Here is a 24,811-nt window from a genome sequence, read left to right on the forward strand (position 1 = left end):
ATAGTAAACTAAAAAGTATAAAGTCCCAATTGTATAAAATCTCCATTAATTGATACAGCCCAGTCACGCAATGAAACCCTTGTATGAAATTATCTCTTGCAGGAATACAAATATTGTCTGATACAGAGAGCTAACTTAAACAGCTATTTCAATTTGAAATTGAGAGGAAGAGAGGTAGGGCTCCCAATAGTCTTGTAGACTCGGTTATTTATTCTACATATGAAATATCTATCCAATTTCCTTATAGTTCAACCAAATGTCATGTCCAATATTCATTTGATATGCATGTTAGTACATAGAATTACCATACAATTGCTTAGGAGTGCATCTCAAGGATTGGGAATGGTGTTTTTAAAATGCATTGGGAAAGAGTTAAACCCAATTAAAATGCCTGCCAGTTAAAGACACTTGGAATACTTTATCAATTACAAAACAAGGAGATAAGAGTATATTCAGGAGATGCTCGAGTTTTTTTCATGTTCATAGATGTAAGCATTGGGGGTGAACTAAAATTAATTATCTGACAAGTAAAAAATAATAATTATACCAACTCTCAATAATGTGAAACCAAGGAACGAGTTTGGTTGATGTTGAAAAATGTGACTTTGGTTGATGCTTTATACCTATCTCAAGAATCTTGCTGATTAACCCTGCATGGGCTCTCTTTTAGTTCCCTACTTCCATATAAATGATTTTAAGTTGCTAAGCTTCAAGTGGTATTTGGTTTTTATTTAGCTATTTGAATTAGTTTAGCTTCTTAGAAAGTTGATTCTCTTAGATAAATTAATACACTCAATGACTACATCTCAATATCTTTTTAGCAGAAAAGGGCAGTTTGGGTTTTGAATGTCCTTAGACAAGATTTCATTTTGAATTAATTTTAAAACTGACATATGCTTCTGTTTGCTGATATTTTCTTAGGATTAAGGGCAACCAAAAAATAGCATGCATGTGGTGCAATCTGTTCAAGTTTTACAGAGGTGACCAATATTTTGACTCTAATGCAGAGCTTTATTGGAATTGATTAGTTGAGTTGAGCACACAAGTTACGAGTTGTTCATAGATTTTAGCATTTAAATGAAGCATGAAATAAATAGGGAGCAATATAAATTTTGTGTGAGAAGCAGCTCAACATTATCCAACATACAAAGAGATTACTTAGTAGAAAATCTAAAGCAAGCATAAACAGAAAACCTCAGTTTGTCAAAGAAACTCAAAGTTGAATACATTCACCATTAAATTAGAGAGTGATTTGTTATTTTTACATTATCCATATTTGGAGATATCGCTTCCCAGCTGAAAATTATGTGAGAATTTTATAGTATTATGTTTACAGGTTCATAGCTCCCGGATTAAAAGTGTTTAGCCAAACAATTACGAGTATCCATGTATTCTGTTCCAACAGACTTTCTAGTAGATACATCCTGTATCACAATTTAGTATTAGCAATTACAAATACATACAATCACCATATGCATAGTGTCGTTATCAATATCCCAATTAACGACTGTATTATCAAATCTTTTCCACTGGTATGTATTAAAATGTAGCTACAACTCTTTGAAAAAATCGAAAGAAGAAAATCATATAAAAACATAGGGATTTGGAACATGTGTATGTGCAATGTAATGCTGGTTCTATATCTATCCTTTCCAAGCTTCTTAAAGTTGTCAAACTTGTCTACGATATCTAACATCCTTCATGGTGAAAATCACGTCAGTGATACCACCCAAAAGAAAGTACTTTTAATAGTCCATACTCTTTATACTGAATTCAATAGATTAAAAACTTTAAATGCTGATAATTCATTCAAAGATGCTTGTGTACATAAAGGAAGAGAACAAGATGATGAAAATGTATGCCGATGGGAAGACAGCAGAAAAAATAAATTTTTTTTCTTAATATACAGCTTAATTAATGAAATTTGAGAACTGTGCTTTCTAGGCATTTTGTTAAGTATTCAATCATTTTACCATGCCTATATTTTAGGGCAGGCTAGAATATTAAGATACCACTGAATGATATTCAATTTGAAGGTTTTTTCTTTGAGAGACTACAAATTATATTATTTTCGAAAGCACTTTGTGAATTGCATTTAAAAGAGATTCAAACATTCATATCATTCAAAGAGAATGAACTTTATCATGCAAAAAGGAATTTCAGCCGCTTTCTTTTGTTTCAAAAATTGTAGAGTTCAAATATTAGGTGCAAATATAAGAGAGGATTAGATTGACGAAAATCATGGTAAAAGAAATTGAGCATTCCTGAACAAGTCTTCAAGAAATACTACTAGAAGATAGAGGATCACCTAAAACATATAGGTAGACCTACTTTCTATATACAAAAACATGTTTCGAATAATTTCTAATATACTTGGCATAATAGATGATACACCAGCAAATATAAATTCAGAGAATTGAAGGAATTGCTAAAAATATAAGATAATTTCTTCTTCCTAAGATAAATTTGAAGAGCAGGGAGAGAAGAATCATCAAGGCTTGAGGTTTGTACAGAAACCTGTGCCAAGCGATCCCGTGAACAATAGCGGCATTCAAGATTTCTGACCTGCCTTTTTTGAAGGTGATGCCAACTCAGCTCCCTCTTGAACAACTCTCCTTGTTTACCAATCAACCGTGCCAGGCAATTCCTTAAAAAGTCACAATAGTCTTTTCGGCATTTTTGACATGCCTTTTTGAGAGGGGAGCCAATTCAGCCCAATCTTGCATGATATTACTATTTTATTTCTGGCACCTTCTGAAAGGAGGTTAATGTTGATAGCAAGCATAATTTTAGTGAAAGTTCTTGTGATTCTTTTAATCTGCCAACATCTAATTTCAATGATGATGAGGATCTTTTGAAGACCAATATGATGTTGACACTATTATTTTAATATTGAAAATGAAAGTTTTCCAAGACATTCGAGTCTGACTAATTAGAATTGAAGAAGTAGTTAAGTCTTATGGTGATTTTGTTTAACTTTATATGTTTTTTGTGTGGACAAATCCAACTCCCAATTTTTTTGCTGAAATCCCCATACTAAACCCTAACACCCATGCCCAAACTGGTAAATATTGGCTCATAGTAAATACCTATTTGCCCAAAAGGGGTTCATAACATGTATTTTGAAATAATTTGGTAAGGCTCTTCATGGTATGCTTAAATAAAATTTCAAAATTCATTATCTTACTCTTAACAATAGCAGTGAAAAATCCTTTAAATAAAAATCTGCTAAGAACCCACAAAAAAATTCTACGTGTATGTGGAAGGAGTATTGACTCAATCTCAACTTAGATGCACACAAACTAGCAACCTAGTGAGTCAAGGTCAAAGCCCAAAAATAAATTAAACACTCACCAGCGTGCCTTAGATTTTAAAACTAGTTCTAGTTTGCGTAAATTTGTCCACAATTCACCAAGAATTGTCTAGGACAAACATGTAGGTAGAAAAGAGAAGCCTAGATATATCTCTGGGCAAATCAATTTAGAACTGGTACCCTATTCAAATCATACTTGGAACTAGGGCCTCCAAGGAGAAAATTGGAAACACTAATTTAAACTCTATAAGTTTACATATTAAGTTATTTCATAGTCAGTGGCAAGGATAGCAAAACCAGACAGTGCATTACCAAGATATTATTATATTACCAAGAAAAGTATTATTTTACTGAGTTCATTTGGTAAGTCACTTTCTCTTAAAGAATAGTTTCTTCAACCAATACCTAGCCTTATTTTCTCACCAAGAATAACTGATATCGATCATAGCTTCTTCCATGATTACTAGATTAGAGCCCAGGGCTACAAGAGCACCATGCCTTTTACCACCATCTCCAATTGTACAGAGAAGATCCATAGTTTAAAAATCAAGTTTAAGAGGCATGTGTCATCATCAACCTTGTACATGTGCCAAATAAAAATTACATAAAAAATATAAAGACTTACTGTATCCATTTGGATCATGTTGGTCTTCATTCATGAATTGACTAGAATTGCTAGATAAGTAGGCACCAACACATTGGAACATCTAGAAGATGAATCTCTTTATCATCTCAAGAAATTCTCCTCTCTTATAATAAACAACAATATAGCAGAGAAATCATCAGCACAAGTTAGGGACCTTTGGGTCTTTGAGAAAATGTTCATCAGTCTGCTACTTGCAATTGTTTGATATAGAAATGTCTAAAACTCAACCTAGGTATCAAGAGTGTCTAAACAACCAGAGTATATCTATTTCTTCCAAATTTTTTGATATGACAAAGTTTTGAGTTATTATTGAATTGTGGAGTTGGGTGCATTTTCTCTTAACCGGTTAGAGGTGTCTATAATTCACCAAAATAAAAAATCTATAAGAAAATTCAATATTAACCTTTTTAATGTGAAATTTTACTTCACTATTATAATTGTGTATATGCAATCTAAACCAGTTGAGCACTTGATGATTTTCCATTTGACCCTCAATTGAGCCATCAAGATTCGTGACAAAAGAGGATAGTAAAAGCATTGACACATTAGAAGAGCCATAGAACAAATAACATACCTGAAGATGATATGTAATCAATGTGATATAGAAAAAATGGCAAAAATACTCACCATTTCCTAGTGTACACCTCTAACTCTATCGTCAACCACCATGCACCCATATATTCAAGAGAGTATTGTTGGGACTGCACATATCAAAATATCTCCATGATGAACCACAACCTAGATTGCAGAAAAACCTTGTTTTCAGAAACACCTCAAAACGAGGTTCAAATGCCAACTAAGTTTGGTAATAGAACTGAAAACTAGCTGCTAAAATAATGTTTCCTAAGTAGTTGGATACAAATGAATATTTGAAAGTTCTTTTTAAATACTTTATTGTAATAGTATAAAAGTATCTATCTTGAAGTGTGCCTATACATCGTGTACAAATATACAAATGTAAAAAATAAATAGATTGCATTGTCTAATAAAATGGTTATCAAATTATCAATGATACCATCACTTTTAAAATTACCAATTAGAACAAATATATTATTTCAAATTCACTCAAGCAGAAATTTCTACCTTAACATTAAATGGAAAGTGTTAACCATTCTGTTAGCTCCAACTCTAGCTCAATTACCTGACAAAGTAACTAAAAAGAAACACTTTATCACCCTCTAGAATCCAAGATGTCATTAACTTTTCTAAAGCCCACATTTTTTGAAAATGTTTTGCATCACTAATGCCATTGAAACTCTTATCTGGAGCACTGGCACGAATCAATTCAACATCCTTATCAAAAACAACCACCACTAATGGTTCATCCTTTTTCTATTTTTTTAGATCATCCTTGGGGTTTGGTTTGATTAACTCCAAATGGTTATGAGAAATATTAAAAATTAATTTCACAACCCTAAATATTGCTCAACACTTTAATAAACTGAGTGGCAGACATGTACCGAGTGAACTCGGTAGATGAAGAACAACTCGGTAGACATTGAATACTGAGTGAGCTCGGTAGTGTGGATGTTGATTGAACTCGGTAGCCACAGGTGGGCAGAGCTCAGTAGAAGAAGAAACCAAGTGAACTAGGTAATAACTATAAATTTAAACCACAATTAAAGACCAAACTGAGTGACAGACTTCCAACGTGAACTTGTCCACCATTAAAACAGGAGAACCCAAAGCTTAAATATATTCAACAATAAACTTCACAAATGAAATTTATAGAAGAAAGAAAATGGATTCACATGTGCCTTCTTGCTTTCTATTTAACTTTGATTGAAACTATTACAAAATATGGGAACATTTGGCTTCAACCAAAAAACCCTAAAATAACCCTAAACTGGTAAAACTTGAACAACTTCATAAACTTTAAGTTGCAGCTCTAATGGCTGCATACAATGGTGCTTGGAGTAAACACTGCTACATAGGATGAACTCAACAAAATAATAAACTTACAAAATGACTAGAGAAGAAAAACATGCAACTACAGGCATGAAATGAACTTCCTTGTCTCTACACTCTGATGACTGGATCCACTGATCAACTTCTTTCTTCTTCCTTCTTTGAAACTTCTAAGCTCTTTAACTTCAACTTCTCTCTGCTTGTCTCTCAAATGAATGAATCAAAACATTCCTTTTGTCTTACTTGTAAAATGTTTTCCCCCTCATTTCTGAATTTGAAAACTCACCTAGTTGTAATAAATTTTTTGAATGTTCAAGGGTGGTAGGTGGGTGTTTGGCTCCAGGGGCAAATGACTAAATGCAATAAATATTCCAACACTCCCCCTTTGTCCCGATCCAGAAAAACAAGGATCACTACTAATACACATCAATTACACCAAGACACTCTCTTAGGTGTACAAAACTTCCAATGCCTAATGGCTTTGTGAAAATGTCTTCTAACTGTTGCTCAGACTTACAAAATTCTATTTTGATATCCCCATTCTCCACCAATTCTGTGATTAAGTGATATCTGATCTCTATATGTTTGCTTCTCCCATGGAAGACTAGATTCTTGGACAATGCAATATATGATATGTTGTCATAATAAATTGTGGTTCCATCCTCTTGCCTTTCATTCAAATCTATCAAGATCCTTCTTAACCAAATAGCTTGACATGCTACTACATTTGCAACTATACACTCAGCCTCTACTGTAGATTGAGCAACAATAAGTTGCTTCTTGGATGCTGATGAAATCGCACCCGATCCCATATGAAACATGTATCCAAAAGTGCTCTTCATATCATCTAAACTTCCAGCCCAATCACTATCAGTATAACCTATCAACTTAAATTCATTTGTTGCAGTATACAAAATTTCAAATCTCTTGGTACCATTCACATACCTTAGGATCCTCTTTCCTTCTTGCCAATGGGAATCCTTTGGTGTTTCCATAAATTTAAAAATTAAACTTATTGCATGCATCAAGTCTGGCCAAGTTGCAGTCAAATACATTAGACTTTCAACCATACTCTTGTATAGTGTTGGATCCACTCTCTTGCTAGAGTCTTCCTTGCTCAACTTCAGACCTATTGCTATTGGTGTTGGGGTTGCCTTACTGTTCTGCATTTTAAATCTCTCCAAGATCTGCCCTGCATATTTCTCTTAAGAGATGAAGATACCATCATGCATTTGTTTTACTTCTATGTCTAGAAAAATTACTTCAAGAGACCAAGGTCTGTCATCTCAAATTCATTTTTCATGGCCTCTTTGAACTCACCAATTAGAGTCTTGTCATTACTATTAAAAATCAAACCATCTACATACAAAACAAAAATCAACACATTTCCATTTGATTCTTTGATGTAGAGAGTACGCTCACCATTACTTTTGCTAAATCCATTGCTCATCAAATATGAGTCAATCCTACTATACCATGCCCATGGAGCTTGCTTGAGCCCATAGAGAGCTCTCTTCAATATATATACTTTATTCTCTTCACTTGCAACTTCATAACTAGGTCGCTACTCCACATATACTTCTTCCTTCAATACACCATTTAGGAAGGCAGACTTCATATCCATTTGATATACCTTCCATTTGTGTTGAGCTGCAATTGCTATGATAACATGCACAATTTCCATTCTTGCAACTCGGACATATGTCTCATCATAATCTCTGCCATACTGCTATTTGTAGCACTTGACTACCAGCCTTTCCTTATGCCTATCAATCTTTCCTTTAGCATTGCATTTGGTCTTGTAGACCCATTTCACTCCATTCACTTGCTTCTTGGGAGGCAATTTAGTTAGCTCTTATGTCTCATTTCTTTCTATAGCATCTATTTCCTCATCCATGGCCTTACACCATTTCTTCTCCTTAGCAACTTCTTCAAAATATATTGGGTCACTATGAGAAAATAATCAAAATTAACACTCTCATCATAATCTTCATACCTTTCATCTTGGTATATCTCCCTAAGACTTTTGGTCTTTCTTGGTAATAGGGAGGAGAGTGTGGGATCAGAATCTTCATTGCTGCTACTGCTTTGCCGACTAGCTCGGTCTTCACTGTTACCCGACACTGACACCCGATCATGCCTAGAGGATCTCAGCAATGACTGAAGCTGCTTGCCTTTCCTTCTATCTGCTCCTTCTTTCTATTCAACAACATCTTCTTCACTCATAATTGGCACTTTATTTGATGTGCTCGGTGACTCACCAATTGAACCATACCAAGACTAATTTTCAAGAAATTTCACATCTCTTGAAAGAGTCATCTTGTTGTTCAATGGGTCATACAATTTGTATGCCTTTGATTCTGAGCTATATCCTATGAAGATGCACTTCACACCTTTGTCATCCAATTTCTACCTTTGCTCTTTAGGCACATGTGCATATGCAACACATCCAAATACCCATAGGTGTTCAACTATCCATCTTCCTCATGACCATGCTTCCATTGGAATTCTATCATGGATTGCCTTTGTAGGACACCTATTAATTAGGTAAACTACTGTTTCCACAGCCTCTCCACAAAATTTAGTTGGGATACTTTTCTCTTTCATCATGCTCCTTGCCATTTCAACAATGGTCCTATTCTTTCTTTCAGCCACTCCATTTTGCTATGGTGTATAGCTGGCTATGAGCTCTTTCTTTATGCCATGTTTCCTGAAAGAATTTACAAAAGAATTGGAGGTATACTCCCATCCTCTATTTTATTTTAGGACTTTGATATAGTGTCCACATTCTCTTTTAGGCTAGGCTTTAAATTCTATAAATTTATGGAATGCTTCAGATTTATTCTTTAAGAAATAAACCCATGTCCTACAACTGAAATCATCAATGAATGTCATGAAATAAGTACTCCCCCAAATGGAAGTAACTTGCATAGGACTGATTAGGTCAGTATGCACTAACTCTAATGGATATCAAGCCCTCCTAGAATTTCTAGAATTAAAAGGAAGCCTATTTTTCTTACCCAAAATACAAGCCTCACACTTGTCACATGAATTTCCTATTCATGAAAAACCTTCTACCATTCTTTTATTTGACAATAAATTTAAACCAACATAGCCAAGATGACCATACTTGAGGTGCCATAGCCATGAGGGGTCTTCTATCACACTCCTCAGAGCTAATTGTGTGGGAGGTGCGGCACCAACTTGAGATGAGAAACATGTCTCTATTCTCAAGGGAAAAATTCTATTTTTTTGTCATTTGATCTGCTGCAAGTAAGTTCTTTCTCCCATTCTTTTCTTGAATGAGACACATGTCATTCTCCATCAGCACTTTGTATCCATTTTGAATGAACTGACCAATGCTCATCAAATTGTGCTTCATACTAGGGGCAAAATACGCATTTTGTATTTCCTTCTTCTCACCTTTCTTGGTGTGAACCATAATAGATCATTTGCCCACTACTGGTAGGGCTCCATTGTTACCCATTTTAATCTCAGATTTGAAACTCTTGTCAATGAATAAAAACAAGGTTTCATTACCACTCATGTGGTTTCTACATCCACTGTCAAGGTACCAAACCTCAGGGCTTCCTTCTTTACCAACATTACACATGATGAAGGCAGTGGCATTGTTTCCACTTCCCATGTTCACAGTAGCCATATTTGCTTGTATTGACTGATCATTTTGCTTCTTTCAACATTGACTTGCATAATACCCATATTTATGATAATAGTAGCATTCTACATTACTCTTATTTGAGTTGTAGTTTTTCTTACCCCCTCTTGAAGTATTTTTTGAGCTACTTTCTCCATCTACTCTTCTTGAGCTTTCTACTCTAGCATTTCTTTGTCTTCCATTACCTCGACCTCTACCTCTAGAGTTTCTGCCTCAGCCATTTCTTCCTTTCTCCCTTCCTCTTGGATTTGACTGAGCCTTGAATGCTTGCTCTTAGGAAGAAGAAGATGTAGATCTATTGATCTTATGCTCATGGGTTTGAAGAGTACCCATCAACTCATCCACTATCAAAATAGTGAGGTCTTTTGCCTCTTCTATGGTCATGACCAAATTGTCATATTTATAAGGTAAACTCCTCAATATCTTTGCCACTATCCGTTGCTCTTGATAGTCTTCTCCATTTGACTTCAGTTGGTTAATTACATTGGAGGTCCTTGAACTAAAATCTACAATTGATTCATTTTCATTCATCTAAAAGTTCTCAAACTCCCTCGTTATATTTTTCAATTTTACTGTGTGGGCTTTATCAGTCCCCTTTAAGTTCATCTAAAGGATATCCCATGCTTCCTTTGCATAATTTGCTACTGTAATATTGGGAAATACTGTCTCTGTCATGGCTGCCTCAATTAAACTTATTGTCTTAGCATCCTTTCTCCTTGACTCTTTCAACTGAGTCTTTTGTGCATTTGTGAGAGTAGCATACTAAGCTAGGTCTGTCACATCATTGAACGCATTAACTACAAACTCTCACAAATCATTTGCAACCATAATAGTTTTCATTTTCTTTGCCCATGTTGCCATATCTTTCCGACATCTCCTGCCATGATTAATATCTTAGAAAAACTTTTCCCTAATTCACAATGGATGTGGGGCCTCAAAGCTTTGATACCATGTGAGAAATATTAAAAATTAAATTCACAACCCTAAATAATTCTCAGCAAGAACTGTTACGCAATGCCAAAAGATTTGCCTTACACATTAATAAACCATGTGGCAGACATGTACCAAGTGAACTCGGTAGATGAAGAACAACTCGGTAGACACTGGATACCGAGTGAGCTCAGTAGTGTGGATGCTGAGTGAACTAGGAAGCCATAGGTGGGTGGAGCTCGGTAGAAGAAGACATCGAGTGAACTTGGTAATGACTATAAAGTTAAACCACAATTAAAGACCAAATTGAGTGACAAACTTTCAATGTGAACTTTTCCAGTATTAAAACCAGGGAACCCAAAGCTTAAATATATTCAACAATAAACTTCACAAATGAAATTTATAGAAGAAATACAATGGATTCATGTGTGCCTGCTTGCTTGCTATTTAACTTTGATTGAAACTATTACAAAATCTGGCAGCATTTGGCTTCAACCAGAAAACTCTAAAATAACCCTAAACTAGTAAAACTTGAACAACTTCATAAACTTTAAACTTGCAGCTCTAATGGATGCATACAATAGTGCTTGGAGAAAGCATTGCTACATAGGACGAACTCAAAAAAATAATAAACTTACAGAATGACCAGAGAAGAAACACGTGCAACTACAGGCACGAAATGAACTTCCTTGTCTCTGCACTCTGATGATTGGATCTACTAATCAACTTCTTTCTTCTTCCTTCTCTACAACTTCTGAGCTCTTCAACTTCAACTTCTCTCTGCCTATCTCTCAAATGAATGAATCAAAAAATTCCTTTTGTCTTACTAGCAAAAAAATTTTCCCTTCATTTTTGAATTTGAAAACTCACCTACCTAGAATAAATTTTTTGAACGTTCAGGGGTGGTAGGTGGGCATTTGGCTCTAGGGGAAAATGAGTAAATGCAATAAATATTCCAACAATGGTTATTGACCTGCAAAGCAAATCCATGTAGAATAAATTTTCAAGTACTTTGATGCTAGTGTAAGAATAGAATTTTAGAAGGCAAATCTCAGCAGTACCTATTGCAATTTTACCAAACAAGGAAGTACAAGGTAGAAAGGACATGAATCATAGCCATCTAGATTATTTTGATGAAGATACGACCAGATTATCCCATTAGGAACTATCTCATGACAACACTCAACTCAAGTTGGCTTCCACAGCTGCAAGGTAAGTCCTCTGAGATAAGACTCTGAAAATTTGGACTCTCCAATAGTCTCTTGTAAACATGCCTTTGCAAGGGACTCATAGCATGAAAAACAACATTATCTTCCTTTCCCTTCATAAGATGCCTAGCGACTCATAGCACAAAAAAAAACATTATCTTCCTCTCCCCTCATAGGATGCCCAATTGTTTCTCCCTTTGTCCTCCTCAATAGGTATTTCTATAAAACACGTAGCAGATGTTGTTTATGCTCCTTTGCAATTTGTATAAAATGTTTAGGTGCACTTATGTGTTGTCCTTGTTTGAGAGGCTCATCATAGAATTCTTGAAAGTGTTCATGAGAGCCCAAGCATCCAGGAGTAGTCCAATAAAAAACATTGAATAAGTCCATAATCTTGTTTTGCATTATTGTCCCCATAAGCCCATAGCATTTCTTAGTTTGTACTCTTTTATAGGCCTTGTAGAGCTGATATTTTCATTCTTCAAATGATGAACCTCATCAACAATTACAACTTCCCACTACACTTCACATAGGCTGTCACCATGAATATGAAATGTATCACAACTTGTTAGGACTATCCCAGTGCCAGTGATTTATAATTTTTCTAGAACAAGGTCTCTATTTGGACCATGATATATAGCAATATTGAATGTTCCCCATTCATGAAACTCATTTTCCCAATTACGAATGACAAATGTGGGAAAATAATCAATACCAATCTTTTATTTTCAATAAGCTTCTAGTTCTTCTTCTCATCAGAGCCACCATGAATAAAATCATCAAATTCAGGTTTCTTCCGCAGCACAACAATGAGGAATGCAATTGTTTGTATACTCTTCCCGAGTCCCCTCTCAAATTTACACAAAGATATCATAAGATTGTCATATGCCATAATATTTGGTGGAAGAAGAAAATAATAATCCAATATTAATACCCTAGGCACAAGACAATCCAAACTGTATGTAATGCTCTTCTCTCTGGGTTTCGTAAATTGACATGGACATGAATAGTTGCTTAGAATATTATAGAAAATAAATGCATATAAATAATTCTCTATAGCGTTAAATAATCAAACATCAAGTAGAATAAAAATGAAATGTGACTGTTTCACAGTCAGCAGATTGATATCTTCCAAATACATCAATGCTCTAACTCCATCGAGTCTCTGTGATAGATGCACTCATAAAAAGTAAAATATATCATCATTAGCAAACATGAGTTTATCTAAAACTAAAATTGAACCAACAGAAGAGTTGGAAATGCTAACATGGTCTTAGTTCACTTTACAAAAACTTCTCACATCTTGGCAACAGGCATCTTGCTAGTAGTTTGACACTCCTTTAACACTATTATTTTCTTTCTTTTCATCTACTTCAACTAACTGCAACAAGGGTTTACAACTTTACTACAATGGTCCAAAGGGTTGCAATGCTACTATTGGAGGACAGATATGGGAATGTAACCTAGGATAATATCCTACTACTACAATAAGCCAGCCCATAACTCTAGTAGTGTGTGGCATGGTTGTGTTGTACCATAGTTGGAATACTCAGTTTGGTAAAAACTCAACATTTTAAAAAATCGCTTACCCAACGAGTGTTTCTATTTAATTTAATTGATTTGATTACAAATTGAGTACAAAATTGCATCCTACTATAGGTTCTTAATATTATAGTAAGCTGACAATTGAAAATGAATTTATGATGCCCTTGAGCATCATCATGATTCAGTGTAGTTCATAAATTTCATATTACAATGTTTGACATCTTCTTCCCTATTCTAGTTCAAAGTTTGGGAGAGGTTTTAAATTTCTAATAACCACATTTGAATCTTGGATATAGATAGCATGAGATTTTATCATTGATCAATGATATAGTGATAGTGAAAAAATTACTTGCCTAAGTTCTCAATAAAGGAGCGTAATTGAACATGGCCCAAGTTTGTAGTTTTTAAGAATGTCAAATAACAATACCTCACATCATATTGAAGGGAACCTAAAAACTCACTCAAGATTTACCCAACGAAAGAACACAGGAGTGCATTGTCATGATTGCAATTTACTACCATTAATTAGGTTTTGACATCTACCAGTTTTTGTCTCCTTTTTTTAGAGATTGTGCACTTATCATTAAAATTGCATTATTGATAGAATCAATACTAGAATCATTAAAATAAGACAAGGGAACATTGAGTTGCATGAAGGAAAATAACAACATAATGTGAATGTCTAAACAACATAGACTTCTAGCCAAGACAATCAGAGGCAGTGTAAACAAGACATGAGAGAAATGCTAGAGACTGCTTCTCAACTACCGAACAATATTCATTATACTTAAAGTTTCCAATGGGGATGGCTTAGATATCACTTTTAAGCTGAACCGTGTTTTTTAACATAAAATTTCACTGTCCAGTAAGTACTACAGAGGGTCTAAGGTGATAAACATGTTATTTGAATGTCAACAAGGCCAACATTGTATTTCTTTGCCTAGTTTCACTACCAAAGCAATAAGGCAGAAATATGATAATGCTTTCTAATTCAAAGTTTGGCTCCAATACATCCAATGAGCTTGGCTCCAAGACTAAACAAGTAAAGTTGGAATACATCAACCCAAAGGAGAAAATTGCTGATATCTTCACAAAACCCCTTCCAAAGGAAACTTTTGAGTACCTAAGGAAGAAGTTGGGAATAGTATCACTCTCATCTATCCACTAAAAATTTTGTGAGAAGCATAAGTTCAGGAGGAGCTAGTTTCTAGCCCTGATGACCCTTTGCCATTGATGACAAAGGAGGAGAGATTGGAGTAAGGGGGACCAGCGAACTAAGAGGGAGCCTTGAGTAATCAAGATCGTATATTTGAGAGATTGCCATCAATGACAAAAGGGGAGATCGATGGAAATTTGTCGTTGATGTCAAAGGACGATAAGATTATTGGAAGTTTTATCATTGATGACAAAAGCACTAAGATATATGAACAGAGATATATAGAGCAGCAGTAATGATCAAGCGGCAAGTATGGAACTAAGTAGCAACGAAGAAGAGAGGATAACAAGAAGAAAGTTACTAATGAGACAAAGAGAAAGCTTATTAATCTGAGTCACTTCCAAAATCAGCATACAGAAAGAAATTAGAAAAAAATGATAAGACATAATCAGCAATATATGGCTAACAATGTTCGTATCTATTGGTGAAGTAATCACTTGTATAAACTAAGAATAGAATACTAAATAACATTTTTTTCTATGGAAGTCAATAATAGACATTGAATATTATAAGCATCAAGTTCTTTGGCAATGAAATTAAGAACAAAGTGTTGGTCCTGTTAAGAATGCGACAAATATAAGTATTTGCTATCAATACATGGGTTGCTGGAAGAATACAGTGGAGTCATATTGCAGTGGGTAATGAACAACTAAACATAACATGATGTCGTCCAAGTTTCAGAGATCCAAGGGAAAGGAAATACATGGATTAACGTCATGAAAAGGAGCCCGAAAAACTTGCCATAAGCCAGCAATGAATAGCAATGATTCTGAAAACAAATATTACTGCATCAAGAAGTTTGGTCAACATATATCATACAGCCACCAAAGAATTATTGAAAATAACTACAGGAGAGGAGCGGAACAGACAAAGGCGACTAGTATACAAGCATGGTGAATGATCGAAAAATGAGAACAACAAAGGAGACGTCAAAGACCCTTAGTGCCAAATATACAGAGATGCCATCGGTTTGGAAGTATATAGTGGAGTCATATCACAGTGGGTAATGAACAGCTAAAGATAACATGATGTCGTCCAAGATTCAAAGATCCGACGGAAAGGAAAGACACGGATTAATGTTATGAAAGGAGCCTGACAAACTTGCTATAAGCCAGCAATGAATAGCATTGATTATGAAAACAAAGATTACTGCATCAAGAAGTTTGGTCAACATATATCATACAGCCACCGAAGAATTATTATAACAACTACAGGAAAGGAGCGGAACATACAAAGGCGACTAGTATACAAGCATGGTGAATGATTGAAAAATTAGAACAACAAAGGAGACGTCAAAGAGCCTCAGTGCCAAATATATAGAGATGCCATCGGTTTGGAAAGTTGATAAATTGTTGTAGAGAATACACTATATCATGCGTATGAAGCTTGCCAAGTTATTGTGAAACAAAACCTGTTGGTGCATACATGAATTCAATATGCTGCGACTACAACAAAAGAAATATTATATATATAAAACAAAGAGGGGGATCATTGCGAATTTATCATTGAGCCAAGTTTAGTTCGTTGGAGTTCACAGAAAGATCAGTCAGCGTTGAAAGTTTGAATACAAGGATGAGTACATTCGAAAGGTTGAGCAATTTAATATACAATCTGCTAATGAAGATACCACATCAGGAATTATTCAGAAAACTATGTATAAACATCTGAAGGCGTGAAATTGTTTTGGCAGTGATTACCAAAGACTCGAACACTCAGCAGGTACAAACAAATCATGTGCCGACAGATTTGAGGGATAAAAATAATTTACCTTCACTCAAGCAAATGAATTCTGCACAGACAAAGATATCATGTTGTAATAGAGATGAACAAATCAAAGCTTAATGGAAGGCTACGATTAGCTATTGTTCAAATCTGCAAATTGGCTTATTTAACATGTAATACTTAAGTCATGAGGCAGATGAAGGCACCAGATTCAGACAAAGACCACTATTTTTCAAATAACCTACTAACACATCTTCAAAGTGGTGTTAACTCCACATCCGAGCACTGAAATCTTAGTGCTACAAGTCAACATATTTAATCGCCTTCAGGCGAATAATTATAATCTACCTTTTTTAGCCCTAATTCATATAAACTAAAATACCAACACTTCATGTTTCTCTGTAAAGGCGATCTTAATCCCGCCCTCGCAAATAGTAAGGGATGTGGAACTGCTCTAGCATCTCAAACCACTCCATTCCTAGATCATGCATTAGAGAGGGGGCTGCCGAAACAGCCACTCAACCTCGCTTGGATGCGTCACTTTGTTACTGGTACATCCGGACCTATGGAATTGGTCAGGGACTCGGAACTGGGCATGGAACTAAAAACACCAGAATCAAACACGGGCTACCAATTCATATGTACTGCTCTAAATTAGAAAAAACAAAACATGGAAAGGGAATTCCCCAACTTTTCACTTTCTGTACTACCATAATCAAATGCTCCCAATTAGTGCATCTTCAAATGAACCTCTGTTCAAAAAACATACAAGAAATGTTTTGTTTTAACATTTTGACCAACATGGGGCTTACATGTGAAAAAAAGAATTTTTTTCCTTAACATTTTGACCAACCTAAACTTATTTAGTTGATGGTGGAAAATTTTGGTAGAAAAATGAGGTTAAATGTAGTAGTGTAAGGTCATTGCCCTCCCTGTTGCTTCCTAGAGCAAAAAAAATCCCTTAATTCTAAGGAACCTATTTGATCATATTGCCTTATAGTCGGCTATCAATGTGCTCTCTACAGTGGCATTGCTTGAAGAGACCATTGATAGGAAGAAGAGGATATATGAATTAGAAGAAGCTCCATTGAAGGACTTGATGACACAAGTCACCTCTTCTCAACCATCCAAGAAGACAAAGAAGCAAAAGACAATTGTTGCATTGGCTACTGGTTCAACTAGTAGCCACATGTTGGTAAGATTGCTAAGCCACAAAAGGAAGGAAAATTTCATGAGCTTTCCAAAGATTACTTGTAGATTACAACAATGGATCTTGGTATCCATATTCAGGAGAAGTACACTAATGAGAAAATTGATGATAAGCTAGAAGAGGTTAAAAAAGAAAAGGAAATCCTAAAGGCCTCAAATAGAGAATTGATGGAGTACACAAGGTCTACACATGGGAATACTTCATCAAGTCAATTTGATCTGAATGTAGAGGAGAACAAAAATCTACTTCTAAAGATGCAACAAGAAAGGTAATTTGGGTAGGTTAGCCGAGCATGGGTAGACTAGATGAAGGCTCAAGGTCCCCCATTAATTGAAAATCTGGAAAGTCTAGTGTTATATCCTCACAAGCTCAGGGAGACAACTTCAAATCATTAGACCACCATACAAAAGGAAACAAACCAACTGACAGAGAAGTTGGGCCTTCTGCAAGAAGTTATTGACATGAATACTAATACTTCCTTTAATTTTGTTATATAAATCTCTGTGAGGTTTGCAAATGAGCTCAAGGATGTACATTGCATGGTGTAGAAGGTCATTGAGAAAATATTTCAATATCTAAAGATATTTCACAAAGATTCCTTTATGTTTGCTAATGGAAAGCTTGTGGATATTGAGAAGATGAAATCAAAGTTCTTGGCATTTTTCGATGAAGCCGTTGACTAACTAAACTTCCAAATGTCCAAGATCCATGAACTCTCAGTAGTGAATGCAATTATAAGGAGAGAATCAAAGAAATTCTAGCCAAGGGTCAGCAAAATTGATGAATTGATTGAAATGCATGACTGCTGGATGCTTCGAGCTAACAACATCATCATTCCAGATGTCAAAGAATTAGACAAAGTAATTGACATGATGAAATCTTATAAAGCCAAAGCAGTTATTCCTAAGAACACATGATGTTCTAATACTCTTCAAGACATCTATCATTCTACCTCTTCTCTTTCTTTTTGTAGCCATTCATGGAATTTTGTCAGTCTTTGTAACAAACAACAATTCAAGCTTGTCCTATTTTTAGTTTTTTTTGTTTAGAGATTCTCTACAGAGAAATCATCTAGTATAACTAGCCATTTTGAGAAGACCTATAAATGTAATCTTTTGAGAAGTTAATAGCATCAGCAAAATTACTTTTGAACAAACCCTTGTAGCTAGGACTACTACATGTGACTTTGAGTCCATTTCTAGTTTTGCTATTCATTTAGTTTCAATATAGTGTATGGAATGAATGTACTATTGTTGAGAATTGAAGGAATGTAAATGAACTTGATTTTGTTTCCTTTGTTTAAAAAATTGTATGTCCTACTTTCTTCAGCATTAGCATCACTTTTCTTCTCTCTGTTGTATGTCATAGTTTATTTGTGTTTACTGTATAGTTCATTATATAAGAAGGCAAGAAAGTGGTGGACGAAGTAGCTAAGGGATAGATAATGTGGGTATTTTAAAAGTATTAGCTAATTGTGTAATTTGGGATTACCTATTTCACCATCTCTTCCTTTCCTCCTATTATCATAGTTGGTTATGCATGTTTCCAATTATTGAATTTCAGTCAGAATAGATTGCATGTTTTGAGTTATTCCCCCTTTCAATTGCCTAAGTTTCTTAAAGTGCTGAAAAATTTAGTATTTGGCTCTTCTTCTCTTTGGTTAAGAGAATACCCCCAAAACCCAAATTTTTTTATATTGCATATCTTTTATTCAAAAGAGAGTTGTACCTTTCAATTTAGGGGTCCTTGATAAATGACTACATTGATCCATTCTATTGTTAACTTATTTTTTCTCCACAAGTCATTGGGTTATTTAAGAGTCAAGGCATGAACCAAAAAGATAAGGAGAAAAATTGTTAACCAATAGTTTTTGGCAACTCTAATGACGAGAAAACCCATATGTTATAAGTTTCCTTACTAAGTCTGTGTGTGGCTTCACTGATACACTTCGAGATTATCTCTATGACACTTAATTTGTTGAGTCATGCATAAAAGCTCATTAGAAGAAATGGTATTGTCTCATGAAGGATAAATCCCCATAGTGAAACCTAATCTTGGCTTCCAAGATAAACAAGAGGAAATAATAAATTAATTGAATACCCTTGCTTGGAAAAACCAAAACTCCCTTGACCAATATAGAAGAGTAAGCTTCAACCTTGAAAGAGAAGAGGCCAATGTTGATTATTGGGATGGATTTTTATAGGAAAGAAGATTAAGAGAAGTATACCCTTTGTGAACTAAGATAGTTCACCTTGGATCTTAAATATACCTGCAGTGCTTGTGGTAAAGGGTAGGTCGACCCTGTGTTCCAAGAATTGCAGAAAGATGAGTTCCCTATATTGTAAGATCCTTTAGGAAGAGGCAGGACCTGCTCTTGGGATCTAGTATATCAAGGTATCCATTGTGCTCTTTTTTTGCCACCTTACCCTATTTCCAAGATACACAGTCATTCATCTTTGCCTCTTATTTTTCCACACTCAAATCCCATTATTGGAAAACACTCTCACTCTTCATGGAGTAGTTACCACTACTGCTATCACTTTTTAGGCCATACCAGTAATCCTCCCTGCCTTAATATTTGTTCCTTATGGAAATGCTATTAGCCCTCTATGGCTTGCTACCAATAATGACCTCCCTAGAGCTTCTCAAAATAATTTTCCCTAATTCAATGGTGATGGGAAGGTCTCTTCTAAACGAGTAAATCATGGGTTTTGTTTTTCACATGTAGTGTCATTTGTCCTCACAATTAAGATGTAGTAGTGAAGATTTTTGTAGTTCAACATTGGTTGAGAACATAGGTAAATGGTTTTACCACATTCTAGTAGGATGTATCATGAGCTATGATGACATGCATAATCAATTTGAAGCATGCTATAAGACTACAGAAGATGAACACACTCTATTGACTCAACTTACCCAGATAAAGAAGGTACCTAATGTTCTTCATCAACTACATGCCCCCTGACATAAGTTTTCAAATTAGGCATGCACATGTGCTTAATCTTCTTGTTGCTTAGACCCTTGCAATCAAATTGGAGGATGATCTAATAGTGGCCAAGAAAGGGAAAAGAGAAATTCAGAGTGGAGCCTCAACAAGCTCTACCTTGAGCATAACCAACAATACTGAAGCAATGCTTCAAAAGCTCTCTAACAAAATGATTTCCATGAAAAGACAAATGAGGAGGTTTGTTTCTTCACCTCAGTAACCATATCAAGATATTCCCTAAAGGCCACATGAAGGTAGAGCATTGCAATTATTGACTACTCAGCAAAAGCTTGCTATTGAGGCTCCTCCCAAAAAGAAAAGTTTGTGCATTTTCATCTACAACCAGATCATGATGGTGATTCCTTCTTGAAAGTGAACAAGTATAAATATCTCCCTACTAGCAATGAGCTAACCATCGAGTACCCAGACAGAAAAGATGATTCTTCTCCCATGGTGACTCTGGAATATTCTTTTTGGAGTATGAATTAGATTCAAAGGTTGGAGGTGACTTCTTTTCCATGTTTGACAGATTTTAGATGATTGTGGCTACAAGAAGTAAGAGAGAGAGAAGAATTTGGTGAACTTTGTTCCTTCCCAAAACTCAGCCACTAGCCCTTCACCAACTTTAGCTAGAGCATCCACTTCCTCATCCTAGAGGAAAGATCAATTAAAGTTTTATCCAAGTGGTAATCCTTACTCCTCATTTTACATAATATTGCAATATTATAAATATGCTCATATCCAAGTGTCTTCCCTTGAATATCTTAAAAATCATCCTACTAAATTGCAAAAGCTAGTAGATTATTGTAAAGGTGATGCTAATGCCAAAACTCAACCTAAGGTCAACTCTACCATCAACAATAACAAGCCTCATCTGGATAGTAGCCCGCTAGTTGATGAAGAGTTTGTCTTGCCTATGCTATTCAAAGAGGATGAAGCATTAGTTTTGGCTTCCTCCCTTGGTTAGAAGCCTAATCTATTTTATGTGTCCTTATATGTAAATGCTTATAATCTTAGTACCTGTATAATTGATTCTCAAGCCTCTGATAACATCATGACCTCTTCTGTTGCTTGTGCCCTTTGTTTGACCCTAACCAAGATGTTTGGATGTTTCTATTCCATGGATACAAAGTAGGTCCCTCTATTAGGTCAAGTGAAAGATGCACAAGTAGCATTGGCTACTAAAACTGCAAAGAGAATGAAGCTAACCATCATAGTAGCACATATTCTGACCAGCTATGGTATGCTTTTGAGTAGAAGCTTTTGCAAGGACATGGAAGGGGAAATCAAGATGGATTGGTCTCACACTATCATTCCTATGGTTAACAAGAAAATCAAATTGGAACCTAAGGAAAAGGCCAAACTCATGGTCCTAAAGTATGATGACCCAAAGGCATAGATCATATATCAAGAGATGGAGTTGAGAAATTATATGATGTTCTCCAACTTCAATTGTTCTAAGGAATAGTTAGAGCTTCCTAGTGACATAAAGAATTGCACCCTAGAGTTCGATGGTAATTGCGCTAGTACTAGGTTTGGAGCTGTTCTAGTGCTTGTATCCCTAGATGGAGATGTAATTCAACTTGTCTACAAGTTCTAACTCAAAAACAAAAACAATACAATAGAGTATGCAACCTTGTTGTTAGGTATCACTACTACAAAGAAGAGAGGAGTGGAAGTCATAAGAGCTCAAGGAGTAGTAGAGCTTATAGTAAAACATGTCCTAGGTTAGTACACTACTAAAAATGAAAGGCTAAGGAATTACCAAAACAAGGTATGGGATAAGATTGAGCACCTCAATAGGTTCTCAATAAAAGCTATTCCAAGGGAGCAGAATGCAAGGGCAGGCTTGTTAGCTGCATCATCCTCGCTTCTAATACCACATCTAAATTTCAAAGATAATTAGTACAAGGTTGAAGTCTTATTCAAGTCCAACATTCCTAAAAACATTGAGACATGGCAAGTATTCAATGATGATAAATAGATCTAGTCTTTCGAGAAAGGGACGTTCAAACCTTTTAGCAATTAGTACTTCAAAGGAAACAAAAATTCCTACATAGATTTCTCCCCTACAACCAAGAAAGAGCTAGAGCTTAAAGATGAGAAAATCAAAGGTAATAAGATTCTGAGACATCTCATTTCTTTTGAGAGACTATTTGATAGGAATAATGCATTTATTAGAAGGGATAGGGCACGAAAAGGTAGAATTTCAAGAGAATATGAAGGCATGAAAATTGGCACTAAATATTCTATGGAAAAAATATGGAGCAATGAGGCTCCTATCAAGATATTGGTAAATGATCTGAGTCTGATAGATTGGTTAAAGGTGAATGTAGGGGAGAAAGTTAAAAAATTCTTAGAATGGGAGAATGGTAATGCCAGATGGAAGTACGCTATTAGACTTTTGCATGTCCACTATGAGGCCAGAAGAATTAGTTCTTAGGATATAATAAGAATGGTCTCTTTTATGTTAGTTCAGCCTAGAGATCACATGAAGATACTTTAGCTGCTGATAAATTTTGGAAAATTCTATAGACCCATAATCTTCCAACAAAAATTAGCTATTTTTTGTGGGCTATGGCTCATGGAAAAATCCTCACACTAGACAATCTATCTAAACTTGGTCTCATGTTAGCTTGTACATGTGCCCTATGTGAAAAGAATGTTGAGTCTATCAATCACATTCTATTACTTATTCTAGATGAAAACTTATTCTATTTTCCACATCATCAAAAAAATCACCAGGGATAGTATAAACTACTCGTGTTTCCCCAAAAGTTTAATGTTACCTAAATTTCTTGATCTAAGATTAAAACAAAACTACAATATAAAACAAAGTTTGATAGATGTCAATTGGTAGAAGATCAGGAAATGGAAAACATGTTACTAGATTTTACCTGAGAAAGGATGGTTGAAGTGTAATGTGCATGGATGTTTCAAATAAAACCCTAGTGTCACTAGAGCCTAAGGAATTAACCAATACTAGAAAGGCGATATCATTCTTTCCTTTTCAAAGTTGTTGGGAATTAGGTCCAACAACCATGCTAAGGCTATAGCAATGTAGTTTGGTATTAAAACTCTGCAAGACTTAGAAGTGGAAAAAGTTGCATTGGAGGGAGACTCAAAGCTCATTGTTGACCTTGTTTTAAAAAATATCAAATTCCCATGGAGTGTTGTCACTTTAATTGATGATTGCAAAACAAGACTCTCATCATTAAATAGTGGAATAATCAATCACACCCTTAGAGAAGGTAAAAAAGTTATTGGCTACCTAGATATGTGGGGTCAAAACCACAAGGAATGGAAGATGGTGACTATTGAGATAATGGGTGTTGCAGACATTGCATAATATTGTTATATATATATATATATATATATAATTTTATTATATTATGTAATATTTCACCACAGAGTGCCTAGATGAACATGCAACATGTAAAGATTCTTGTGAGATATACTTGATGAGTTCAATTGGTTAATTGTGATAATATCTAGTGTAATTATTTAATATTGAGGAAAATAACTAAATGTCCAATATTAAATATGGGGCCAATGGGTTAGGTAGCACATGGTTTTAGCTCATGCTTGATGTAATACTACTTGGTGGTTTTTTGGGACTTGCTACTATATAAGTACTGACAAGGGTAGTTGTAGAAAAAAGATAGAAGGCAAAAAAAAACAAGAGTCGACTGACACAAGACTTAACAGGTTAGCCAAGGGAGCATTTGTGAAGGTTGGAAGAATGACGTAGGATGTGTGGATTCATGCTTGTTCACATGGATTGCTCAATGTGGCTATGGATTTGAAGGTTTCTATGGTTATATTGCAATAGTATTTTTGTTGGATAATACATGGTTATGGATGCTTTTGGAGGTCGGGTTTTCCCTTAATGAGGGTTTCCCAGGCTATATCTTGTGTCACATTTTTTGTGGGTATGTTATCTATTCTCTTGTATGTGGATTTAAATTGCATATTTATTTTAGATCTAGTATGGGTTATGTAGAAACAATTATATTCTTTTGTGCAAATTTTCTTACAAGTGGTATCAGAGCTATGGTTTCATTAAGTTGTAACTCTAGATTGATTCCTTGGGAATGAATGAAAGCAAGGTATTTTTGAGTGGCTAACATTCATCAATTGGCTAATTTTAGAAAATTTTCGCTAGTAATTTGGCTAATATTTTCATATTTAATGCAACCCAAATTGCCACATTTTTTTTATAAAATTTAGTTGTAAAATATTTAAAATTGCTCAATAATTTATTTTATTAAAAAAATTAAACTAAAAGATTTGGCACAATATTTAATATATGCTTAGATTTTTTTATGTTAATATTATATATTATTAAAGAAATTATATTTAATTGACTAATAATTATTATAATTGTTGGATACTTTAGTGACATATCACCAATCTTTAGTTTTCACTATTTATTTAAAATTATAATGTAA

General features: G+C 34.9%; 1 pseudogene; it reads right to left on the reverse strand.

Moving 5' to 3' along the window:
• Positions 1–1,330: 1,330 nt before the first annotated feature.
• On the reverse strand, positions 1,331–15,408 carry LOC149538364 (switch 2-like; annotated as a pseudogene).
• Positions 15,409–24,811: the final 9,403 nt, after the last annotated feature.

The sequence above is a fragment of the Cupressus sempervirens genome, chromosome 9 (genome assembly GCF_028749045.1).
Source record: "Cupressus sempervirens isolate cs-2001-9-10 chromosome 9, ASM2874904v1, whole genome shotgun sequence".
NCBI classification, from domain to species: domain Eukaryota; kingdom Viridiplantae; phylum Streptophyta; class Pinopsida; order Cupressales; family Cupressaceae; genus Cupressus; species Cupressus sempervirens.